The following is a 27,710-nucleotide window of genomic DNA, read 5'->3' as shown; positions in this document are numbered from 1 at the left end:
CAATACTGTATGTTGCAGTTAGAACAGATTACTTTGGCAATTGAGTGCATGCATCATGCTTGAAAAGCATAACATAGTTCATCATTTATTGACATTCAATTCAATCAAGTAGTGTTAGTCACTTACACCTAATGTGATGTGTAGTACAGTATGTATGAATATCCTTATTGGCATCTAGTTACTATAAACTTTTAAAGACTCATGTTTGTTTCATCATCACACCTTCATTTGGAACCCAGACTGAAAATGCAACACACTTTAAATAAACCATTGTTAATTCTATTTGCAAAACACTAATCCGGCTTGTCAAGTACACAATTATATCATTACTCCTTTAACATCACAGCTCAGTAAGTATTCAAATAGGCAAAAGCCATCAATTGAAATGCACCAAGTATATGCACACATAAAAAGTATATATACAGTATACATCAAACTGAAAGAAGAAGACAAGATACTTTCTTTTCTTCTGGAATGTGGTGTTTGTTCAAGGGGAAACCTATCAGGTCAAAGAACCCATCTATGTCTCCTTCCCCCTCTACATTGCTTACTTCCACCCCCTGTAGACTGGTGGATTGTGATGGCATTCTACTGTTAGTTCATATTAAGCTGATGAATGATACACATGCATAATATATTCGTATAAGGGCGGTTTCAGATGTCCGTATGTGCAACTATGCTCACCGAGAATATTTGCGCATGAATGAGGTTTTTTTCGCCGGACGTTCAAACTCAGCACCACAGGGCAGGAGTTTGAAAAAAACATGCGGGAAGATAGGGCCTGCCCTACCTTTTCCGAACGTAGTTAATTCTATGTGTGGGAAAGATAGGGCAAATCCTATCTTTTCTTGCCCATACAATTAACAGGTGAGAATCCCGATAGTGAAAACGGAACCACTGAAATCAATGGTTCTGTTTTGTCCCATTCTGCGGCTGTGATTTTCACGGCTGCACAATGGGAGAAAACCATGTCCATGTTTTTAATCCCTCACAAACAATGACTCGTAATTAACGACAGACACACGGGCCCTTCACACTCACAAAAAAAAAATAAAAAAAAAAATCACAAAATAAATTTACTTTATGGTTAGGCGTCACTCAGCTCTCCCTGTATAGTGTATCCTTATACCTGTATTACCCTTCAGCACTGTGGGAGTTAATCCTCCCAGTGCCCCTAGCCCAGCTGCAAGCTAATGAGCTCTCCTATTTAACTGGTCTACAGATGCTCTCCCTTGCCTGAGCTTTGGTGTTATTTCTTTCCAGCAAAGGTATTCGGCTTCTGATTTCCATGCACCGTCCCTTGGACTTATTTGGATTTGTTTGAACTCTGCCTACCTGATCCTTGGAATCATTACCTGGATTTGATTGAACTCTGCCTGCCCCAACCTTCACACTTGTGACCCGGCTCTTGCTTGTATGCCGCCAGCCCCGACATTGAACCATAGCGAAGGTTAGAGCCCTGTACAGGGCTTAAAGGGTGAATACCAGGGAACCAATGGGATAACACCCTTATGTTTAGCCCAAAGTCAAACCACTTAGTTGACGTAGATGGTTCCACACCCGCTGGTTGTAACAATTATTAATGATCAAATAAAAATCAGATGTAGTAGACTAAAACAAAACTTATATCCGATCTTTTTGAAGCAAGATCACATTTATGTATGGGTGGTCAAATTATCTCCATTCAGCCTGCTAAGTCAATAATATGATGCCATTATATATTCTTAATATGCAAGAATGTAGTTTCTGCTTCTCAGGCTAGAGTGTGCCCCCCTGTCTGTACCTGGCACTTACCCACATGAGCTTCAAAATTAACTCTTATTGCATTCATTCAAACACCATACTGAAAACATGTATAGAATTCACACACGTAACTTGTCATGTTTAAAATTCACAGCACACATTTCTGTTGCTCAGTAAGTAAACTGCACCTAGCTTTCTTCTTTTACTGCTCCGATCCCTGTGTAGTGACTGGCGCTTGTAATTACAATGTGACCCTGACCTGCAGTTACAAGCACCAGCCACTGCACAGGAGCAGCAGCAGCTTCCACTCTGATCCCAGTGTATTGTGGTGCTGAAAGTATGCACCAGCTCAGCTGATCAGCCAAGTTCCTGAGTGGAGGACCCCAGCTGATCAACTATTAATGACCCATCCTTAGTATTTATGACTGGAAAACCCCTTTAAAAATCAGTGTTTCCCAGTAGTTTCCCATTTAGTGTGTAATGGTGACATTTATTTCCCTGACCATGTGCAGAACTTTACATTTATCAGTGTTAAACCTCCTTTGGCACTTTTCTGCCCCCAACTTATCTTGATCCTCTTGCAACCGCCTTGCATCCACTCTTGTGTTCATTTCTTTACATAATTTTGCGTCATCTGCAAATTTTGATATTTTATTGTGCAATCCATTTTAAATGTTGCTCTTTTACTACATAATCCTTCTACCAGGTTATCAATGAATATATTAAAAAAATAAGGGCCCAAAACCGACCCTGTAGTACCCCGCTAGTAACGGTGACCCAGTCAGAGTATGTACCATTTGTAATAACTCTCTAGTTTCTATCACTGACCAGTTACTTACCCACTTACACACATTCTCGCCCAAACCAAGCATTCTCCGTTTATATACCAACCTTTTATGCGGCACAGTATCAAACACTTTGGAAAAGTCCAGATATACAGGATCCAGTGACTCTCCCTGGTCCAGCCTAGAGCTTACCTCCTTGTAGAATCTGATAGGTTGGCTTGACAGGAGTGATCTCTCATAAACCTATTGCTGATACAAAGTTAGGGAGCCTGCACACGAGCGGAAATTCTGCGGCGGGATTTCCTGCGGAATTTCCGCCGCTGAAAGCCTGCATAGGATTGCATTAACAAACGCAATCCTATGCAGATGGCCACGGTTTGGCCGCGCGAAATCTCTCGCGGAAAACAAACTGCGGCATGTCCTATTTCTGTGCAGGGTTCGCAGAGCCCCACACAGAAACGTCACTCACCCGCCGCCAGCTCTGGTCTGCACATGCGCCGGCTGCGCGGCAAGCCGGCACATCAAACAGCCGGAGCCGCGGGCGTGGGTGAGTATGCGCTGGTCCATGCAGGTGCTCTGACCGGGTCCCGCAGCGAGAATCCTCGCCGCCGGATCCGACCCGCCCGTCTGCAGGCGCCCTTATACAGCCATTTTCCTTAAGGTACTCCAGGATAGCATCTCTTAGAAACCCTTTAAACATTTTACCCACAATAGAAGTAAAACTTACCGACCTGTAATTTCCAGGTTCACTTTTTGACCCTTTTAGAATATCAACACCACATTGGATTTCCCCCAAGCAGTGGAAGAGGCCCCATCACTATCGAGTCCTTAAATATAAGAAACAAAGGTCTGTGTATCACCTCAATTCCCCTAAATGCTGTGGGTGTATGTCATCTCGACCGACGATATGTCTATTTTAATCTTTTTAAAACAACTCTGCACTTCTTCCTGGTGGCATTTAGTGGAGAGTTTACATTATCACTGCATCTCATCTGACATTTTATATAATACACTGGAGAAAAGGCTCCATATCTATCTATCTATCTATCTATCTATCTATCTATCTATCTATCTATCTATCTATGTCATATCTATCTATCTATCCATCTCGTATCTATCTATCTATCTATCTATCTATCTATCTATCTATCTATCTATCTCATATCTATCTATTTATCTATCTATCTATCTATCTCCTATCTATCTATTTATCTATCTATCTCCTATCTATCTATCTATCTCCTATCTATCTATCTATCTATCTATCTATCTATCTCCTATCTATCTATCTATCTATCTATCTATCTCCTATCTATCTATCGCCTATCTATCTATCTATCGCCTATCTATCTATCTATCTATCTATCTATCTATCTATCTATCTATCTATCTATCTATCTATCTATCTATCTCCTATCTATCTATCTATCTATCTATCTATCTATCTATCTATCTATCTATCTATCTATCTATCTATCTATCTATCTATCTATCTTATAGCTAGCTATCATTAGTACTTCACAGCTTTTGTGTTTTATTTTTTTACTCACAGCATAAGCATTTCTACTTTAATATAAAATTAAATCCGAGAAGTCAGGACCTGCAAGGAGATTAATGTAATATTAACATCCTAATTTTGGAAGCCTATTTTTCACCATCAGTATTTCTGCTCCCAGTAGAGTTGAGTTAAATGGAATACATGTAATCAGTCCCCTGATATTTTACCATATTACGTGCCCACATAATTGTTTCTGTGTTTACGTACCCATACCTGAGGGCTGCAGAGAAATTACAAATTGAAGGTTAAAAAAAAACCTGAGCCCATTCTATTATAGTCTGTGCAGCTCAGTATGATAGTGGCAGACCTGGCAGATTACATTTAGATTGCATATGCATCTTGGTGCAGAGCCCTAATTGGGCTTCCAAAGAGTTTCATGAGCACTCTTCTGTACTATTATGTTCTGTTGACTTTGTGGCGTGCTCCATCACACTTTGCATATCCAGAGGTAATATGCAATGCTTTCACTGGAGAATATCCCCATACACATGGAACCCAAAGGATCTTATGCTTGCTGCCAGAAAAAAGTGGCTGCCACAGGTGATTGTAAATCAAATGTAATCACATGGATGTATTTAGTTAAATGAATAGCTGACCATATAACGCAGTGGTCGTCCAGAATGGTTTTGTGTTCTAGCGCATAGTAGAGGGGTCAAGTGAATGACACCCCCACCCCAATCTCTCGAGACGTTTGTATGTATATGGGCTTTCCTTGTGAGACAGTGTCTTAATTTCAGGCAAACTAGCATCTACCTATGTTTGCAGGCTAATAGGCCACATAGTTGATATATTCTTATCCTAAGATAATATACCTTTAAAGTTACTTTGATACATGAATGCTTGTTCTTATTCCTAATGTACAGTTATAGGAAACTTGACTAACATCTTAACTGATGCAAAACTGACACAAGACTGAGCAGGATCTGAATACATTAAATATATTCAGCAGAATGTAATAAATAATCTATAAGCTATACTTGCACATAAAGATGTTGTCTGATTATAAATACATGCATTTACACTTCTAAGCAAGTGAGGTTCCATGTAAAGCATTCGCGGTTAATGAGAATTGTAATTCATAATGGCTGTTATGACAGGTGATTAATGTTTCTTGTGGTATGCAATACCAGTAATCCTATTACTTCATATAGTGTGGATCTTACTGGAAGGAACAGCTTCTCCTATAGTTACCATAATGCTGAGAATACATTCTGGAATTGAACATTTGAATGCTGCACACTTGAAGTTCAAACAAAAAACTATTCTGCAGCCTTTGTCTGGACCTTCATTGCTTCTGTTTAGGTTGTGCATCCCTCTCCTTCCGCACTTGATTGGAAACACACGCTAAAGTCACACTACTGTCTGCGCATTTATGTTTGCCCAATGAATGGCCGAGCATTGCCTGAGCGCGGTGACCAATCACAGGCAGCGCTCAGCTGTCATTCAATGAATGGCTGAGTACTGCCTATAATTGGCTGAGCGCTCAGCCAATCAGATATAGCCCTTTTAGCAGGCAGGGATTTTAAATCCATGCCTGCTGAAAGAGCCTCATTACAGTGACAGGACCCAAGCTGCTAGTCGCGCCTTATACTGGTTCCCAGGACTGCCTGCAACTGTCCCGAAAATGACCAGGAATGCCCACAAACTGCCAACTTTGGGGTACATTTTCACATACTCTACCCACTTTGTGGTCATATCTCAGGACTGTTCGCAACTATGTTATACCATGGGTGTCTGAATATCTTCCGATGGCTGGACCTTGATGGATGGAAAGTGACTTTTGTGACTATTAATTTCTTTCGTACTCTTTTATTGGACTTTGAAGAAATCTCTACAATATAGTCCACCAAGACAAGGACATAATCTTTTTTATGGTCAAAATGAACAATATTCTTTCGCTTGCGGTGCCACCGGATTGTTTCAGTCAACTTCCTGGAATTTAGTCTACAACATGACATCAGTTCTTGTACATTACATATTACAGCAAGTAGCACACATATGTTGAAAACATAAGGTTTATTGCCAAACTCCACCTGTAACTTAGTCAAGCTTCACACGAGAGTAAGTGTAGTTGCATGCTGCTAAGCACTGTGTATTTGTGGAATGAATGGTGCCTTATTGCACACGTATCGGTGTATTTTATAGTCATTTTTGCTCCCACAAGGCACGTTCATTTGAGCACAGCAAACAAAGATGCACTGATTGAAATGGCTAATTAGTCTAATGAATTCCAGATGTGTTCTTTTTCAGTGCAATTATACAGTATTTCACGCATCTCCTTGTATATCATGTGTGCATTAGCACATACCCCCATTGACTTCTATAAGGATCTTTGATGTGCAAATATGCTGAAAAATAGAGCTTGCTGTATTTTTTTTGCGCAAAAGAAGGGCTTAGTCCCACGGGCACATCGGCGACAGTGTTACTGCACTAAAAGACGGCCGCACTGCAGATGCGGACGAATCTCAGCAGTGCCGGAAGAAAGAACATGTGACCGGCTCCATTGTCGGTTATGTGTTCTTTCCTCCGGCGCTGCAGAGGGACGTCCATCCTGAAGTGCAACCGTCTTCTTTGTGCAGTAACACGGGCGCCGATGGGCCCGTGGGACCAAGCACGAAATGTGCAAGCAAATAACAGAAATGTGAACAAACCCACTGAAATCTATGGGTTCTAATCTCTGCGTAAATATGCACACAAATATACCTGTGTGAACTTGGACTAATTCAGACAAGAGTGTCAAATTTTGGTCTATGAAAAATAAACCAATTTTAATTAGTGTTTATGTCACATTTGTGCGTCGTGTTGCATCTGCATGCATTGCATTTGTCTGTTCTTTTATTTCAAAGTGCCATACCCTTTTTCTTGCATGTTAAAAAACACCTTAAGAAGCCTAATTGTTTTTCTAGCATTATTTATCATTGATCCATATAAAACAAAGTCCATATGAATACGATCCATGTGTGCTACGTTTTTTGTGTATGCAAGTTTCTTTTATGTGCACCTGTCAACTTAAATGGCCAACTGTTATCCAAGAAATCAAATCAGATACGGCATGCTGCAATTTTTTTATGGACCATTGGAACGTGTAAAAAATGCATGTCTGAATAGCGTTAATGACTGTAATAGGTGAATGTGCTGTTTATGTACAGTCCGTTGCACAGGCAGGCAGCACACCGACAAATGTTACTCCCATCTGAATAACTCCTAGAGAAAGAAACACATACAACAACTAGCATAGGATCAAAAAAGAACACCAGTGCCATATTTCTCTGAGGGCCTCCTGCACTCCCCATATGCCATTGTATATTGTCATGCATAAATAATAAGACTGAAATGGTCACAACTGACTACATTGCAATAGTATCATGGTAGAACTGCAATATGCATACTTTTATTACCATAATGTCTATGTAGTTAGAGTGTTCATCTTTCATTTATAGAGAATAAACATAATCCCTATTCTCTCTTTGCCCCCTTCCCCAATTTATTTATTTTTTCTTGTAAGAAGTGGAGGACCTCCCATCGGATGATGAAGTGTGGTTAAGTTTTGTTATCATGTTTTAGCATGCTTCGTTGTAGGTACATCATGCTCTTATTTTATAGGAGGTGTGGAAAATATGTTTTTTTAACCTATGTATTTCTTTTGTTGCATATGTCTGTCAATGGGTAATGAGACTATACTCTTACTAATATGGCACTTAGGGAAATGGACCCAGATACCATGATTGATGGGGAACCAAACAGTATGTGGCTTCAGTCACAGTGAGAATGCAAGGGTGTGATCATGTCCTGTAGGCATGTGGCTAGTCTACATAGAGAGGTAGTTTCCCACCAAGGATAAAGGTAGGTTGTGGACTGGAGAGAGAATATGCAGTTGACAAGACAAGACAGTAGTATGACACAGTTAATCAGGATAGTTAGTTGGTGCCAAAAACACTGTTGGTGTATGTTACTGCTACAAGTATCTTGGTGTAGAAGAGAATGTTGGACAGAGGTGATTTGCAACAGTTTTTAGGGACTTTAACCAGAGCTGCACATAAAATATCTGAGATAGTATGGATGGAAGCAGCCACTGACCAAACACTGAGTACCTGGGTGTAGCAGAAGATAAGAGATTATATTAAAGCCATCATTCTGAGGACTACTTTATTGTACAACCTATGTAACAAGTATTAAGCCTCTCCTGCTGGACAAGAATGGCAAATGAATGAATAGGATATTGTTGCACTAAGTGATTGTTCCCTAGTTGCTAAGTATTTCAGGCATTGAGACTGTCCACAAACGGTTGAAACAGGACTTGGACTCTTCCCAATGTTGGTTGACTTACGTTGTTCTCAAATTCATAAGTAAAAGTTATAAAGGAAGTCATGTGTCTTGTGCAACTATCTCTGAGGGTGCCTGATCTGCTCTTGTGGAGATCTAACACTCTTGCAGGTGGCAAAGATAAATATCTTTGTTTCTGGCATTCTCTATTGCCCCTCCAAAGTTGGGAATAATGTTGAGCACACTGAAGCAACAGAACCCGGTTTCAGATCAAACTTTGCTACAATTTTGGTTTGGTCGGAACCCAAAACTCGGACGGTCTATCTCCCCGGAATTTGCTAAAATGAGAAGAATGAAAAAGAAGGAGAAGGGAAAAAATAAAAAGGAGAAGGGACAAGGAAAAATGAGAAGGAAAAAGATGGAGATGAAGGAAGGAGAAGGAAAAAGAAAAAGAAGAAGTACAAAGGAAAAAAAGGTAGAAAAAGGAAAAAGAAGAGAGAAGGAAAAAAGGAAGAAAGAAAACAAAAGAAAAAAAAATGTAAAAGGAGGAAGAATAATCTTTTTCCTTCTTTATCCTTCTTTCTCCTCCTTTTTCTTCTTTCTTTTTTTTTTGTTTTTTTCTCCAAGTGACCCAAGAGTATTATACAGGGATGTTATGGCTATTAGGTTTACTCATCAGTATTTGGTATAAATTTATTTAAAATTAAAATAGTAGAATGAAGTAGTACATAATTAGTACTATATGATGGGAATGAAACTTCTGTAATCATATTAATCAGCTTAAGCAAGTTAAAATACTATATACATTGCATGTACTGCAGCAATAGTTCAGCTCTCTTCCCAAGACCTATGTACTGCATGCTACTTCACAAATAATTGCTCACATGGGCCTTTTATGAGGGCAGATTATCAGGCAAAGGATCATATTTTTAAATGCCTGTTCCCAATCATTATTTAGTGCAATCAAAGACAAGTTAAAAATTGTTTGTCATTCATTGCATCTTTTATCCACATACAGAAATGATCAGTTGTTGGCAGCACATCTGCTCATGTAAGCAAGGGATGTGCTACTGACATAGTGGTAAAGGGGTTATACTAGAATAAACTTTAATCACCTATCTACAGGATAGGTGATAAAAGTCTGATTGAAGGGACTCACACTTCTGAAATCCCCACTACTCTTAAGAATAATGGGCCAATGTCCCCTTCTTCTCATCACTGCAGGATTACTACACCCATGCTCAGTGATGTCAGACTGAATGGAGCATTGGTCGAGCATGTGCAGCTGGCACTCCATTTGTATTAATGAGGCTGATGGAAATAACCAAGTACAAGTGCTCAGCTATCTCCAGCAGTCCCAATAAAAATGAATGGAGGCGCACTATGCATGCACAACCATTCAATATTCTCCTCACTGTGCAAGGAGGAGACACAGGATCAGTGGTGATAGGTTATAAAGTTATTTCTTGTACAATCCCTTTACATGTATGAGAGATGGCAGAATGAATAACAGCATTAAGCCATGTTCACATGGGGTGCATTTGCTGTAGATTCTTTGTCAGTATTTTTCACACAGAAAAACAGAAGTAGCAATGTGGTTGAGATTTGCAGAATCTCATCCCCACACTGTGGAAAAATTCCGGAGTACTTGAGTCTGGATATTGACTTATGTGCGGAATTTAAATCCACGGCATGCAAATTTGAATAGCGGATTAACAGTTCAGTTTCCATTTCTTTAAATTAAGAGGTAAAATCTGTGCTGTTACATCTTTCAAATGACCAAACTCCGGAATTCAGACAGAGCCCAGACATTATAGACAGAACTCAGATGGTATAGACAGAACTCAGGAACTCAGACAGAATACAGACACTGAGAGACAGACTTCACACTGTGAACTCAGACAGAACACAGGAATAGCTAAACAGGCTTCACAGACGGACTGCATACTTGTGGACAGGCATAAAGCACACAAAACACTCACCTGCATACGTGCACATATAGCCAGATGGAGTAAGTATAGGATATACGAGGTATTCGTTCGTATTTTGACCAAGATACTTAAGCCTGTGAGTCCACTTCAAGGGTCCTTGTTGTCTCACGGGTCCCTACTCTAACGAGACAACTAGTCACTGGAAACCTGCCTGCATGCAGGGTGATTGTCCCGACAGGGATGATTTCACACTGGAACCTAGGGACCTACCTCATCTTAGATGATGAACAATCCACAACATGACAGAGTTCACAGTACACAAAATTCAAACTGCACAGACATGCAGGAACATAACATTGGTCACACTGAAAGCTGCACGGACACACAGGAACATAACACTGTTTACACTGGACACACTGAGCAAACAGAGGGAAGACCAGCAGCCACAGCAAAGATGCTGGGTATATATGAGCAGCAGAACTGGGGGACTGGCTGCCTAAAGCAATCCACACCCAGCCAGCTCAATCTACCACCACCTGTGGAGCTGTGCTGCTGAAAAACTATGTAGAAAAACAGATCCCAGCAGAACGCTCTAACACCTACCACAATCTGCATCAAACTCCATACCAAATGGTGTGAAATTTACAATACAGATATGCTGTACATTTTCTGCTGTGGAAAAATCTGCAGTAAATATTAGCTGTGGTTACATAGCCTTAAAGGGGGTCTGTCAGATTGAATATGTAGTCTATTTTGCAGTCATCATGTTACAGAGCAGGAGGAGCTGAAAAGATGGATATATAGTTTTATGGCGAAATATTCAGTAGAAATTGTATATTATTCATTAATATCTCTGCTCATTTTGAGCTGAACAGTCCAGTGGGTGGAGCTATCAGTGATTGACAGCTGTCTGTGTATGACTGTACATACAGAAGTAGCTGTCAATCACTGATAGCTCCACCCACTGGACTGTTCAGCTCAGAATGAGCAGAGATATTAATGAACACAATACAAATTATACTGAATCCTTCCCCATAAAACTATATACCAAGCAGCTATGCAGAATGCCTACAGTTTGGACAGCATATTTAAAGGAGATGTCTCGAGGAAGCAGTTAATTTTTTTTTTTGCCCAGTCCCCCCCATTAAACACACATTACAAAGCCCCCCTGTAAATGACATTTCTAGCTGGTTCGTACTTACCGTTCCAGCGTTTCAGCAAGTTATAAAAGTTTCCTCAAGATGGCCGCCGGCTCTTTCCCAGTCGCTCGCTGCAGCCCGACGTGCGCGCTCCCGAGACGCCGCCAGCTGTGTCTCCATGGCAACCGGACGCATCGCAGCCGCCGACCAGACGCCCCGCAGCCGCCGACCAGACAGCAGGTAACCGGCGCTAGCCCCCGGCTCCCCAGCGCTAGCTCCCCCGGCGCAGCGACAGCCCCCCCCGGCCTAGCGCTAGCTCCCCCGGCCTAGCGACAGCCCCCCCGGCCTAGCGACAGCCCCCCCCATCGCAGCGACAGCCCCCCCGGCTCCCCAGCGCTAGCTCCCCCGGCGCAGCGACAGCCCCCCCCGGCCTAGCGCTAGCTCCCCCGGCCTAGCGACAGCCCCCCCGGCCTAGCGACAGCCCCCCCCATCGCAGCGACAGCCCCCCCGGCCTAGCGCTAGCTCCCCCGGCGCAGCGACAGCCCCCCCGGCCTAGCGACAGCCCCCCCCCGGCCTAGCGACAGCCCCCCCCCCGGCCTAGCGACAGCCCCCCCCATCGCAGCGACAGCCCCCCCCATCGCAGCGACAGCCCCCCCGGCCTAGCGCTAGCTCCCCCGGCGCAGCGGCAGCCCCCCCCCCCGGCGCAGCCCGGCGCAGCCCGGCGCAGCGGCAGCCCCCCCCGACCCATCACTTACCTGGGAGGCTTCTCGGGGCGGCTGGGCTGGTCTTCTCCGCTGGGCAGCTCCAGTTTCTGCACCTTCCTCTAACAGAGGATGGTGCAGAATGGCCGCTTCAGCGCGCTCCCGAGCAGTGACAGCTCGTCTGCGCATGCGCAGAAGAGCTGTAGCGGGGAGCACACTGAAGCGGCTCGTGCTGAATGGAGAAGACCGGACTGCGCAAGCGCGTCTAAAAAAGCAAGCTGCCAGCGAATTTAGACGGAACCATGGAGACGAGGACGCTAGCAACGGAGCAGGTAAGTGGAATAACTTCTGTATGGCTCATATTTAATGCACAATGTACATTACAAAGTGCATTAATATGGCCATACGGAAGTGTATAGACCCACTTGGTTTCGCGAGACCACCCCTTTAAGCTAACAGACTCCCTTTAATGATAGCCCCTCACCCCGCCCTATCCCCCAACACAATCACTGACCAGTAAAAATAAACAGAACAGATAGACTTGCATATCATTGATCGATGGTCAATATGGACAGAGAATCTGCCGATTTAAAAGGAATCTAACATATTGACAAGGAACGCAGCAATTATCAGAGTTCAACATTTGAAAGTATAGTACATACAGCGTACCATACAAAAGCTTCGAGGTTGCCAGATGCCCATGGATTATGATTTGTATAACATCTGTCAATAACGTAAGACTTTTATTGTGTGTGTTATTTAGAAGGCATTTATTATTTTTACTTCACTATATTCAATATATTGATAAATATCCCACTCCACTGTCATAAATACATACACATAGAGTAATACATAAAGGACTGACACGAGGGAATCACCCTATAGGAATTGCAAACTACATCTTTCAGACAAAAAAAGTAGAAATCCAATTGCCATAGAAGGCACAATAAACATAAATCCCACAATCTAATCAAATTATTATTATTTAGATATTTTAGATGTTACATATGTTTCATTTTAATGTTCCCCTCCTATTATAAAGCAAAATCAGATCCCATTCTATTTGACAGGTTAATGGGAGCTCTCTTCGAACATACAATACCGGCTGGAATAGTGTGCAGCAGTTTTGAAATATGAAGAGATGAAGGTAGAATAAAAAGTGACAGCAGACAAATGAGGCTAAGCTTCAGTGGAATTTGGGTTAAATGAGGTACCCAGTCTTGCAATGTACATTTTTCCTTCATAGAATTGTTTCCTGTGTACTCCAGGGACACTTAATGGAGACTCTTTAGAACAATCACTGAGCAGGAGCCTTTCTCACAAGGGATTGAAGAGTCTCTGTCCTCAGCGGCAGAAGAAAAAGTAGGGACATCTGCTGGGAAATAAACAGAGAGCTCTGGATTAATGATGCTTTCTATATTTCTCCTCCAACACTTTGTAATATGCACTATGTATACAACGATTCTACAGAACATTTAATGTGCCATTAAGTAGAGTATTAATTATTATCTTGTGTATCTGGTATGATTCACATAATACACCACTTTTAGTCATGTCATTATCTACAGTCACTATTAAGACTGTGCTTATATTCCAATTCAGAACAATTACCTTTCACCATAGTGAAGCAGGTGCTAGGGTTTATCGCTTCAAGGAGTTGTAAAGGTTTAAAAAGAAATGGCTGCCTTTCTTCGAAAAAAACTTCCATGGACCTGAGCTACAATACCTGACACAACTGATGGGCGGGAGTGACACGGTTTCTGGAAGAAAACAGACATGTTTTCCTATTCCTGCATAACTTTTTAGCACTATGCCATCAATTGTTACCAATAGTTTCTACCATTTGTGACAGGATCATAATGTCTTAAGGATCTGTTAGACACCGCCAGTTCAGCTGTCCTTGAAAGGTATTTTTCTTTTTTGATAACCCAAGTGAGTGCTTTCTCTCACTCGGGTTTTACAAAAAAAAATGCCCATGGATGTGGTCCACTGCAAGCTCCATACAAAAGAAGAAGAGATTCTGACCTATTCCTCAGTTCTCTAAGCCAAAGCTACCTCCATGGATCAGGAGCCAAGGATCTTCTTTTGCTGAAGCTTGGGAATAAGTCATCCTGTATTCCTGCATTTTCATAGACCGCCATTGACATATCCATAGAGCTCTACAGACTACCTTTGGCTCTCCAGATGTGATGCCTGGTAACTAGAGATGAGCGAGCACCAAAATGCTCGGGTGCTCGTTACTCGGGACGAACTTTTCGCGATGCTCGAGGGTTCGTTTCGAGTAACGAACCCCATTGAAGTCAATGGGCGACCCGAGCATTTTTGTATTTCGCCGATGCTCGCTAAGGTTTCCTTGTGTGAAAATCTGGGCAATTCAAGAAAGTGATGGAAACGACACAGCAACGGATAGGGCAGGCGAGGGGCTACATGTTGGGCTGCATCTCAAGTTCACAGGTCCCACTATTAAGTCAAAATAGCGGCAAGAGTGGGCCCCTCCCTCCCAACAACTTTTACTTCTGAAAAGCCCTCATTAGCATGGCATACCTTTGCTAAGCACCACACTACCTCCAACAAAGCACAATCACTGCCTGCATGACACTCCACTGCCACTTCTCCTGGGTTACATGCTGCCCAACCGCCCCCCCTCCCCCCCACAGCGCACACCAAAGTGTCCCTGCGCAGCCTTGAGCTGCCCTCATGCTACACCACCCTCATGTCTATTTAGAAGTGCGTCTGCCATGAGGAGGAACCGCAGGCACACACTGCAGAGGGTTGGCACGGCTAGGCAGCGACCCTCTTTAAAAGGGGCGGGGCGATAGCCCACAATGCTTTACAGAAGCAATGAGAAATAGAATCATGTGCCACCGCCATCAGGAGCTGCACACGTGGGCATAGCAATGGGGAACCTATGTGCCACACACTATTCATTCTGTCAAGGTGTCTCTGCATGCCCCAGTCAGACCGGGCTTTTTAATTCATAGACACAGGCAGGTACAACTCCCTATTGTGAAGTCCCTGTCGACCGACAGCATGGGTGGCTCCCTGGAACCCACCGGCGATACACAAAAATATCCCATTGCATTGCCCAACACAGCTGAGGTAGTAATGTCGTGCTTAATGCAGGTGGGCTTCGGCCCACACTGCATGCCCCAGTCAGACTGGGGTTCTTTACAAGTGGAAACAGATGCATTTATAATTCCCTGTGGACCCACAGCATGGGTGGGTGCCAGGAAGCCACCGGAGGTACATAGAAATATCCCATTGCATTGCCCAACACAGCTGAGGTAGTAATGTCGTGCTTAATGCAGGTGGGCTTCGGCCCACACTGCATGCCCCAGTCAGACTGGGGTTCTTTACAAGTGGACACATGTAGGTTAAACTCCGTGTGCACCTACAGCATGGGTGGCTCCCTGGAACCCACCGGCGATACACAAAAATATCCCATTGCATTGCCCAACACAGCTGAGGTAGTAATGTCGTGCTTAATGCAGGTGGGCTTCGGCCCACACTGCATGCCCCAGTCTGACTGGGGTTCTTTACAAGTGGAAACAGATGCATTTATAATTCCCTGTGGACCCACAGCATGGGTGGGTGCCAGGAAGCCACCGGCGGTACATAGAAATATCCCATTGCATTGCCCAACACAGCTGAGGTAGTAGTAATAATAATAATAATAATAATCTTTATTTGTATAGCGCCAACTTATTCCGCAGCGCTTTCAGGCATGGATAAATGCAAAACAATACAACAATTACAATATAAGGTACATTGGGTTAGACACAAATGGGTTGAGGGTGGTACAGGAGGTGCAGGGGGTGGGGAACACAGGCAATAGGGGATTTCATGTACAGATCAGTAGTAAGTAGTAATGTCGTGCTTAATGCAGGTGGGCTTCGGCCCACACTGCATGCCCCAGTCTGACTGGGGTTCTTTACAAGTGGAAACAGATGCATTTATAATTCCCTGTGGACCCACAGCATGGGTGGGTGCCAGGAAGCCACCGGCGGTACATAGAAATATCCCATTGCATTGCCCAACACAGCTGAGGTAGTAATGTCGTGCTTAATGCAGGTGGGCTCCGGCCAACACTGCATGCCCCAGTCAGACTGGTAATATGTACCTTAACAGTAACCGCGTTGGTGGTAATGTGGTGGTGACTGCGGACCTAGTAGCGTGGTTTTATTTTGTTGGTTTTCGGAATGTGGCCAGGATTAAGTGGGCCGTGGCGGGGGATGTTTTGGAGGCACTACGTGTCCTCTCCACGTGTCCGTGGTTATATGCACCTTAACAGTAACAGCGTTGGTGGGAAATGGCCTCGCCGCCATCATGTCTTTGGGAAGCCTCTGTTTCCACACCCCAGAGACATACCATTAGCAGCGGTATAGGCAGAGCCCAGAATTAGTAACATTTCAGCCGTAGCATTAGCGACAGACCCCACTAACATATCACTAGCAGCATTATAGGGGGAGCACAGTCTTAGTTCCATTTCAGTAATAGTAGCAGCCTACACAGGCCCCAGTAACAATTCCGAAGCAGCAGTATAGTGGGAGCGCAGTCTTCGTTCCATTTCAGTAATAGTAGCAGCCTACACAGGCCCCAGGAACAATTCCGAAGCAGCAGTATAAGAGGAGCATAGTCTTAGTTCCATTTAAGTCATTGTAGCAGCCTACACAGGCCCCAGGAACAATTCCGAAGCAGCAGTATAGGAGGAGCATAGTCTTAGTTCCATTTAAGTCATTGTAGCAGCCTACACAGGCCCCAGGAACAATTCCGAAGCAGCAGTATAGTGGGAGCGCAGTCTTAGTTCCATTTCAGTAGCTGCAGTATATCAAAGGCCCAAGTTACATTTATGTAGCTAAAGTGTAGGCCAACCCCACACACACTTCTGTACCATGAGTGCAGGCGAAGAACATACAAATTGCTATGATTACACTGTAGGTGAGGGCCCCAAAACATTGGTGTACCAACAGTACTAATGTACCTCAGTAAAAATTGGCCATGCCCAACCAAGATGGCAGGTGAAACCCATTAATCGCTTTGGTTAATGTGGCTTAAGTGGTAACTAGGCCTGGAGGCAGCCCAGTTTAACGAAAAATTGGTTCAAGTTAAAGTTCCAACACTTTTAAGAGCATTGAAACATATAAAAATTGTTTAGAAAAATTAAATGAGTGAGCCTTGTGGCCCTAAGAAAAATTGTTCAGCGTGATTACGTGAGGTTTCAGGAGGAGGATCAGGAGGAGGAGGAGGAATATTAGACACAGATTGATGAAGCAGAAATGTCCCCGTTTTGGATGGTGAGAGAGAACGTAGCTTCCATCCGCGGGTGCAGCCTACGTATTGCTTACGTATCGCTGCTGTCCGCTGGTGGAGAAGAAAAGTCTGGGGAAATCCAGGCTTTGTTCATCTTGATGAGTGTTAGCCTGTCGGCACTGTCGGTTGACAGGCGGGTACGCTTATCTGTGATGATTCCCCCAGCCGCACTAAACACCCTTTCCGACAAGACGCTAGCCGCAGGACAAGCAAGCACCTCCAGGGCATACAGCGCTAGTTCAGGCCACGTGTCCAGCTTCGACACCCAGTAGTTGTAGGTGGCAGAGGCGTCACGGAGGACGGTCGTGCGATCCGCTACGTACTCCCTCACCATCCTTTTACAGTGCTCCCGCCGACTCAGCCTTGACTGGGGAGCGGTGACACAGTCTTGCTGGGGAGCCATAAAGCTGTCCAGACCCTTAAAGACTGTTGCACTGCCTGGGCTGTACATGCTGCTCGATCTCCGCACCTCCCCTGCTACCTGGCCCTCGAAACTGCGCCTTCTGCCACTAGCGCTGTCGGATGGAAATTTTACCATCAGCTTGTCCGCCAGGGTCCTGTGGTATAGCAACACTCTCGAACCCCTTTCCTCTTCGGGAATGAGAGTGGGAAGGTTCTCCTTATAGCGTGGGTCGAGCAGTGTGTACACCCAGTAATCCGTAGTGGCCAGAATGCGTGTAACGCGAGGGTCACGAGAAAGGCATCCTAACATGAAGTCAGCCATGTGTGCCAGGGTACCTGTACGCAACACATGGCTGTCCGCACTAGGAAGATCACTTTCAGGATCCTCCTCCTCCTCCTCCTCCTCAGGCCATACACGCTGAAATGATGACAGGCAAGCAGCATGGGTACCGTCAGCAGTGGGCCAAGCTGTCTCTTCCCCCTCCTCCTCATCCTCCTCATGCTCCTCCTCCTCCTCCTGAACGCGCTGAGATATAGACAGGAGGGTGCTCTGACTATCCAGCGACATACTGTCTTCCCCCAGCTCTGTTTCCGAGCGCAAAGCGGCTGCCTTTATGGTTTGCAGGGAACTTCTCAAGATGCATAGCAGAGGAATGGTGACGCTAATGATTGCAGCATCGCCGCTCACCACCTGGGTAGACTGCTCAAAGTTTCGAAGGACCTGGCAGATGTCTGCCAACCAGGCCCACTCTTCTGAAAAGAATTGAAGAGGCTGACTCCCACTGCGCCGCCCATGTTGGAGTTGGTATTCCACTATAGCTCTACGCTGCTCATAGAGCCTAGCCAACATGTGGAGCGTAGAGTTCCACCGTGTGGGCACGTCGCACAGCAGTCGGTGCACTAGCAGATTAAACCGATGTTGCAGGGTGCGCAGGGTGGCAGCGTCCGTGTGGGACTTGCGGAAATGTGCGCAGAGCCGGCGCACCTTTACGAGCAGGTCTGACAAGCGTGGGTAGCTTTTCAGAAACCGCTGAACCACCAAACTAAAGACGTGGGCCAGGCATGGCACGTGCGTGAGGCTGCCGAGCTGCAGAGCCGCCACCAGGTTACGGCCGTTGTCACACACGACCATGCCCTGTTGGAGGCTCAGCGGCGCAAGCCAACGGTCGGTCTGCTCTGTCAGACCCTGCTGCAGTTCGTGGGCCGTGTGCCTCCTATCTCCTAAGCTGAGTAGTTTCAGCACGGCCTGCTGACGCTTGCCCACCGCTGTGCTGCCACGCCGCGCGACACCGACTGCTCGCGACGTCCTGCTGCTGCTGACACATCTAGATTGCGAGACAGAGGTTGAGGAGGAGGAGGAGGAGGAGGGTGCTTTAGTGGAAGAAGCATACACCGCCGAACATACCACCACCGAGCTTGGGCCCGCAATTCTGGGGGTGGGTAGGACGTGAGCGGTCCCAGGCTCTGACTCTGTCCCAGCCTCCACTAAATTCACCCAATGTGCCGTCAGGGAGATGTAGTGGCCCTGCCCGCCTGTGCTTGTCCACGTGTCCGTAGTTAAGTGGACCTTGCTACTAACCGCATTGGTGAGGGCGCGTACAATGTTGCGGGAGACGTGGTCGTGCAGGGCTGGGACGGCACATCGGGAAAAGTAGTGGCGACTGGGAACTGAGTAGCGCGGGGCCGCCGCCGCCATCATAGCTTTGAAAGCCTCCGTTTCCACAACCCTATACGGCAGCATCTCAAGGCTGATAAATTTGGCTATGTGGACGGTTAACGATTGAGCGTGCGGGTGCGTGGCGGCGTACTTGCGCTTGCGCTCCAACACTTGCGCTAGCGACGGCTGGACTGTGCGGTGCGAGACATTGGTGGATGGGGCCGAGGACAGCGGAGGTGAGGGTGTGGGTGCAGGCCATGAGACGGTAGTGCCTGTGTCCTGAGAGGGGGGTTGGATCTCAGTGGCAGGTTGGGGCACAGGGGGAGAGGCAGCGGTGCAAACCGGAGGCGGTGAACGGCCTTCGTCCCACCTTGTGGGGTGCTTGGCCATCATATGTCTGCGCATGCTGGTGGTGGTGAGGCTGTTGGTGGTGGCTCCCCGGCTGATCTTGGCGCAACAAAAGTTGCACACCACTGTTCGTCGGTCGTCAGGCGTCTCTGTGAAAAACTGCCACACCTTAGAGCACCTCGGCCTCTGCAGGGTGGAATGGCGCGAGGGTGTGCTTTGGGAAACAGTTGGTGGATTATTTGGTCTGGCCCTGCCTCTACCCCTGGACACCGCACTGCCTCTTGCAACCTGCCCTGCTGCTGCCCGTGCCTCCCCCTCTGAAGACCTGTCCTGTGTAGGCGTTGCACACAAGGTGAGGTCAGTCACCTCATCGTCCTGCTGCTCTTCCTCCGAATCCTCTGTGCGCTCCTCCCTCGGACTTACTGCCCTTACTACTACCTCACTGCAAGACAACTGTGTCTCATCGTCATCGTCCTCCTCACCCACTGAAAGGTCTTGAGACAGTTGGCGGAAGTCCCCAGCCTCATCCCCCGGACCCCGGGAACTTTCCAATGGTTGTGCATCAGTGACGATAAACTCATCTGGTGGGAGAGGAACCACTGCTGCCCAATCTGAGCAGGGGCCCGAGAACAGTTCCTGGGAGTCTTCCCGCTCCTGAGCATGTGTCATTGTAGTGGAGTGAGGAGGCTGGGAGGAAGGAGGAGCAGCAGACAGAGGATTCGGATTTGCAGCACTGGACGGCGCAGAACTCTGGGTGGATGATAGCTTGCTCGAAGCACTTTCTGCCATCCAGGACAGGACCTGCTCACACTGCTCATTTTCTAATAACCGTCTCCCGCGTGGACCCATTAATTGGGCGATGAATGTGGGGACGCCAGAAACGTGCCTCTCTCCTAATCGCGCAGCAGTCGGCTGCGACACACCTGGATCAGGAGCTCGGCCTGTGCCCACACCCTCACTTGGGCCTACGCGTCCTCGGCCGCGTCCACGGCCTCTCGGCCTACCCCTACCCCTCAGCATGCTGTATTACCAGTGATTTCCAAGCCAGGAAAGAAATTGGCGCAAGCCTGCAGCCAAAATAGAATTTTTTCCCTAGTTTTTCAAAGGACAAGCCACACTGCGTCTATTCAATGAATACTACTAAGTTTAATAACTGTGTTGTGGCCCTGCAAATGTGTCAGAGAACTGCAGTGATGCAAAGTTATTGGCTACAGCAGATCAGGGATTTCCCATGCAGGAAAAAAATTGGCGCAAGCCTGCAGTAAAACGTAGCTGGCTGCGTCTGATTTTTTTTAACGTTCTGCACGCAGCACACACGTACCCAGAGCCCTGAGGACTGTCAGAGGCAGGCGAAATAGAATTTTTTCCCTTGTTTTTCAAAGGACAAGCCACACTGCGTGTATTCAATGAATACTACTAAGTTTAATAACTGTGTTGTGGCCCTGCAAATGTGTCAGAGAACTGCAGTGATGCAAAGTTATTGGCTCCAGCAGATCAGGGATTTCCCATGCAGGAAAAAAATTGGCGTAAGCCTGCAGTAAAACGTAGCTGGCTGCGTCTGATTTTTTTTAACGTTCTGCACGCAGCACACACGTACCCAGAGCCCTGAGGACTGTCAGAGGCAGGCGAAATAGAATTTTTTCCCTTGTTTTTCAAAGGACAAGCCACACTGCGTGTATTCAATGAATACTACTAAGTTTAATAACTGTGTTGTGGCCCTGCAAATGTGTCAGAAAACTGCAGTGATGCAAAGTTATTGGCTACAGCAGATCAGGGATTTCCCATGCAGGAAAAAAAATGGCGCAAGCCTGCAGTAAAACGTAGCTGGCTGCGTCTGATTTTTTTTAACGTTCTGCACGCAGCACACACGTACCCAGAGCCCTGAGGACTGTCAGAGGCAGGCGAAATAGAATTTTTTCCCTTGTTTTTCAAAGGACAAGCCACACTGCGTCTATTCAATGAATACTACTAAGTTTAATAACTGTGTTGTGGCCCTGAAAATGTGTCAGAGAACTGCAGTGATGCAAAGTTATTGGCTACAGCAGATCAGGGATTTCCCATGCAGGAAAAAAAATGGCGCAAGCCTGCAGTAAAACGTAGCTGGCTGCGCCTGATTTTTTTAACGTTCTGCACGCAGCACACACGTACCCAGAGCCCTGAGGACTGTCAGAGGCAGGCGAAATAGAATTTTTTCCCTTGTTTTTCAAAGGACAAGCCACACTGCGTCTATTCAATGAATACTACTAAGTTTAATAACTGTGTTGTGGCCCTGCAAATGTGTCAGAGAACTGCAGTGATGCAAAGTTATTGGCTACAGCAGATCAGGGATTTCCCATGCAGGAAAAAAATTGGCGCAAGCCTGCAGTAAAACGTAGCTGGCTGCGTCTGATTTTTTTTAACGTTCTGCACGCAGCACACACGTACCCAGAGCCCTGAGGACTGTCAGAGGCAGGCGAAATAGAATTTTTTCCCTTGTTTTTCAAAGGACAAGCCACACTGCATCTATTCAATGAATAATGTATGTCTTCTGGCCCTGCCTACACAATTCTATCCCTGTAGTATTAATGCCGGGTGCAATGGTCTGCACAGCCGGTTTTGAGAAAAAAAAAAAAATGCAACACTGCTAACAGCAGCCTGGACAGTACTGCACATGGATAGATGTGGCCCTAGAAAGGACCGTTGGGGTTCTTGAAGCCTACACTCACTGCTAACACTCTCCCTGCCTAACCACCACATCTGTCCCTATTGCAGGGCGCAATGCTCTGCAGATCCAATTTTGAAAAAAAAAAAAAAAATACAGTGCTAACACAGTACTGCACACTATTAGATGTGGCCCTGAGAAGGACCGTTGGGGTTCTTGAAGCCTACACTAACTCCTAACGCTCTCCCTACAGCAGCTCCAGCACGATACCACTGTCCCTCAGCTAACTCACAAGGCATCTGAGGCGAGCCGCGGGAGGGGCCGATTTTTATACTCGGGTGACATCTGATCTCCCCAGCCACTCACAGCAGGGGGGTGGTATAGGGCTTGAACGTCACAGGGGGAAGTTGTAATGCCTTCCCTGTCTTTCAATTGGCCAGAAAAGCGCGCTAACGTCTCAGAGAGGAAACTGAAAGTAACCCGAACACCGCGTGGTACTCGTTACGAGTAACGAGCATCCCGAACACCCTAATATTCGCACGAATATCAAGCTCGGACGAGTACGTTCGCTCATCTCTACTGGTAACCCCCAAGAGTGAAAATCATAAAAGCACCACAATGTGAGAAATCCTTGCAACAAAACAAACATGTAAAAAGCATGCACTGTAATAAAAATACATTATTAAGAATGTGTGACATGTTAAAACAGTCCAAACAGCCTACACGAATTATAAAAATTCCTCAATATTTGTAAAAAGTCTTGTGAACACTCAATAGAGGCAGATTTATGAAAACTGAAAGAAAAAATTGTTAGATGAAAGACTGGATAGGAGAGGAGAATAAAATCTATATAGAAAACGATAGGGGTAAAGGACCCACCTGGTATAGACAGCTTATTATTAAGAAGGTTGAAATGCCTCCAGTCCCAGTTCGCTTCAGTTATCAGCTTCACAGATGTGTCATACACCGCTAGAAAAAAAAATTCACAAGGGGATTTTTCTAGATTAAAAACAAATAAGGTGTTTTGGATCTTCCTATTAAATACCCGGTTCCCAAATGGTTTAAATGAGGTATTGGAGAACATTTAGTTTTATTTTTTCCCCTTTCTTTATTTCCCCATGATGTTTCCTGATTGCCCTACTGGATCTACAATTTCCTACATGGTTTAATAAATTCAATCCTTCTATATTTACTTATATTTTATCCTAGCAATTATACCCACAGCCCCCTTTATCATTATACTAGTCTAATATTGGGCATCATTATTCTTAAGTCCATATATATATATTCCCAACCCAGGTCTCTGTATGCTATTTTTATTGATTCTCTACTGATATTTTTGTATACCAATGTAATTGTATCCACTCCACTTTTTATTATTTACACTATTCTCAAATATTTATTGTTGATCTACTGACAGATTTAATTATATTACTTTTATTTTTTTATTGCATTTATTAGGTTTTAATGATTTCACTGGTCAACAAATGTTTACAAAAGTCATGTTACTGAAATAAAATTAGTCAATTCTTATCAATTTTTATGGGCTCAACACGACTATTTTTTTTTGTAATCTGCAATAATTGTTTACATCACGAAATGCATGCCAATAGTAATAGGCCTATAGCTAATACCTGTAACAAATCAAGTCATAGACTACATCTTAGATTTCAAATCTGAGGACCCACAAAAACTTTTTAATCTTTGCCTCGCTGAGTTGAGGGAATTTTTCATGAAGGTATCATCATTCAGCTCATTGTCCATTCTTTATGCTGCATAAACAAAGAAAGATGAGATGAACGTTGATCGTTCAGTGTAAATAGCAGCTGTTCAGTACTGAACAGCCGCTGTGTTAAGTGAATGGAGAGGGGCAGGGGAGGGCGAGGAGTGAAATCTTCTCCAGCCTTCCCACTGTGAGCTAATGATACTAGCTCCCGTGCAGCAGCACGAGAGTGAGTATGTGCGGGGACGAGTGTTGGGCATCGTTTGCCCGACATTCGTACCATGTAAATTGGGGCTTTAGGCTACGATTACATTTGACACTACGACTAATTATTTTCAGTGGTGTCACGTTGCAAACTGTGACCTAAAGCATCTGTGGTGTGACAGTCGCAGAAAATCCAATTCAGTAGGATGTATGTATGTATACACACACAGTGACTTAGATGAGCCAAAGCATAACTGAAGGCTCATGGGCCTTGGTGCAGAAAATCTGCTTGATATATTTGTCTATCCTTGTCCTCTGAAACTACAACAAAACCAAAATCTCACTCTGTATTTATATGTGCATACACCACATAAATAAGAGCACATGCATAAAGACGTATTGCGGCTCTGTACATCTAGTTGTACAAAGTGCTTATATGGCTTGTTTAGTGCTCTATGGGGACTTACTACTGATTTTATATACAGTAGAGGTAAACAAAGCTTTTTCTCCTGTATTCTATATTAACCACTTACTACCCAAACCAGTTTTGGCCTTTGTGACCAAGCCCAATTTTTCAAATCTGACATGTGTGGTAACAACTTTGGTATACTATTACTTATTCAAGTGATTCTGCGATTGTTTTTTCATGATGCATTTCGCTTTATATCCATGGTAAATTTTTGTGAATATGTGGAGGCGGAGCTAGCCGATGGCCATGTAAGACGCTAAGAGGGAGAGCTTCAGCGGCAATGGCACTAAATTAACTTACCAATGTTCTTATCAGCTCAAAATTTTAGTCATGGGACGCAGGAGAGCACCCCAGGCACCCTGCTGATGTGAATAGAGGACGGCTGGAGCAGTTTTTCAGTCCTCCTTCAGTCCCGACCAGTGGCTGTGTAGAGTCCAAGATGGTGCCGGCGAGGGGGAGGGATGGAGGGAGCTGTGGCAGTAAAGGAGGAGTAGTGATGTCAGGAGTGGAAGATTTTGAGCTCAGCACAACAGGGAGGAGAGCAGATGAGACACAGGAAGCAGCAGCTATCTTATGCCATTCTCTCACATGAGCTTCTAAATACACTGCATTTTTTAACGCAGCATTTACTGCATTTTCAGCTGCATTGACATGCGTTTTTGACAGTGTTTGACTGCGTTTTCAGCACAGTTATAAACGCAGCCAAGCAAGCTGATAATGCCAAAACTGAAAAAACGCAGTCAAATATGTGGTAACCACATTCTACCGCATTTTTAGCAGCACTGAAAATGCACCCCATTCATTTCAATGTGCATGGTATCGCGTTTTAAAATGCAGAAATGCATGAAAATAGAACAGACAGCGCTTGAAAAACGCAGAGTTAAAAACTTAGCATTTTAGTACATATTTGAGAAACCCTTTTGAAATCAATGGTAGTGTTTGACTTTTTCTCTCCCTTCCCCGTCTTTACTCACCGCCCTCCCACATAGGGACTTGGGTTGCAGGCCCTCTCTCATTTATGCCATCCGCTCACTTCAATGGCCAATGTGACCCTATGCACCTACAATGCGAAACGTCTGAATGCCCGGGAGAAGAGGAACCAAATCCTTTATCATCAGGGAATTATGGTGGCCATGATACAGCAGACCCACTTTTGTGTGGACAACATTCCAGGTATTGCCTGAAGATTTTACACCTTCCGGTTCAACAGTTGCCATCCATCCAAGAAAGTTGGAGGGTTCTCTGTAGCATTGCAGAAGTCCTTACAACACCAGGTTATCGACCACATCACCGACCAAAATGGTAGATTCATTTTTCTTAAGCATGAGGTTATGGGTTCCGCTTTAACATTTGCTAATGTATATTTCTACTCAGGAGCAGATTTAATTCGGGTCTCCCTTCTGAGAAAACTGGTCAACTTTCTGGGTAGATCCAGTATAATCCTGGGAGGTGACCTTAATCACAAAATGATGATGGACACTGAGGTAGACTCTTCGTCGTGTAAGTCTCCCATCTGCAACTCAGCATTATGCTCTCTAAAAAAAAAGGTGGAGAGGTTGCATTTGGTAAAAATGTGGGGGATTCTTCACCCGGGTGTCAGGGACTTCAATTTCCACTCTACTGCCTATAATAGCTACACTCGCATAGAGCATCTCCTAGTTTCCCATAAATTGCCAAACCATTATCCGATTTGTTCCATAGGCCTATTTATGTGGTCAGACCACACTCCAATCTTTGGGGAAGTTGCTAGGATAGGCAGAACCCAAAATAAATCTCTGAAGACTATATAAGAATCTCCTTAATGACTCCCTTTGTGTCGGCGACATCAAAAGGGTGATATCAGATTTCGAGGAATCTCACAAGGATGATAATACAGGATTTTCCTGTTAAATGGAAGGCTCTCAAATGTGTCTTAAGGTCCTTTTATTTCCCACGGGGCTCACCTTAAAAAAGCTAGATCTCAGAAACTAAATAGCCCCCATAATGAGCTCCACACCAAAAAAACTTGAAACAAAAGGCATCCTTTGGATACAGCAAAGGCCTAAATTTTCACACAATGGCAACAAATTCTTTCTATATTGGATCAGAGGTCATTTGGGTTTAGAAATAGAATGTAGAGAAGTTCTATTGAGCATGGGGATAGGTGTGGGAGGTGGCTATCCAGGACTCTACATCCCAGAGCCCCTATGACCCACATTCCCAAGATTAAGTCTCATAGAGGGAGTGTTGCTCATTCTGCTTTGGAGATCCTAAAAAAATTCCACTCTTATTACAACAATCTTTACAATATCAAACAGAACCTCTTAGTAATCAGAGAGTCAGATGAAGATAGGATAGGTGAATATCTTAATAGTTTTGCCCCTAACCCTATAGATCCAGGATTGTCCAAGAGTTTAGAAGAGGACTTTGAATCCACTGAACTATTGGAATTAATAGGTAACCTAAAAACAGGCAAGAGCCTGGGACCAGATGACTTCACCTCTAAATTGTATAAACTATTCAAAGATGAAATATCCCCATTTCTTCTCCAGTCCTTTAACGTGATCCCCGGGAGATGTGTCTTCCCTGCTCAGGCCCTACAGGTTCACTTGTTGGTATTACCTAAATCAGGAAAAGACGCTTCAGTTTGTGGCAATTATCATCCCATTTTGCTCATAAACATAGATATAAAGCTCTTTGCTAAATTGATTGTGACTCTTTGGCTTAAAGACCAGAAGGAAGAGTAGCCACCAGACCGATGGAGTGGGATGGGTAAGGTGCAAGTCCTATGCCATGGCAGACTCCGAAGAAAACTACTTTCCAAGTTTAGGGGATGACCTGGAATCTAACCACAATC

The 27,710-nt window shown here is 44.8% G+C and overlaps 1 long non-coding RNA gene across 1 annotated transcript; it reads right to left on the bottom strand.

Annotated features, from left to right (window-relative positions):
• Positions 1–13,432: 13,432 nt before the first annotated feature.
• On the bottom strand, positions 13,433–25,244 carry LOC136624823 (uncharacterized). Its single transcript, XR_010792450.1, has 3 exons — positions 25,175–25,244; positions 23,358–23,447; positions 13,433–13,492 (listed from the first exon to the last, which is right to left on the bottom strand). It is a non-coding gene; the product is annotated as an uncharacterized lncRNA (long non-coding RNA).
• Positions 25,245–27,710: the final 2,466 nt, after the last annotated feature.

Source organism: Eleutherodactylus coqui, chromosome 4 (assembly GCF_035609145.1).
Source record: "Eleutherodactylus coqui strain aEleCoq1 chromosome 4, aEleCoq1.hap1, whole genome shotgun sequence".
Lineage (NCBI taxonomy): Eukaryota > Metazoa > Chordata > Amphibia > Anura > Eleutherodactylidae > Eleutherodactylus > Eleutherodactylus coqui.
Note: the sequence above shows the minus strand (reverse complement) of the source record. Positions and strands in the feature narration are given on the sequence as shown.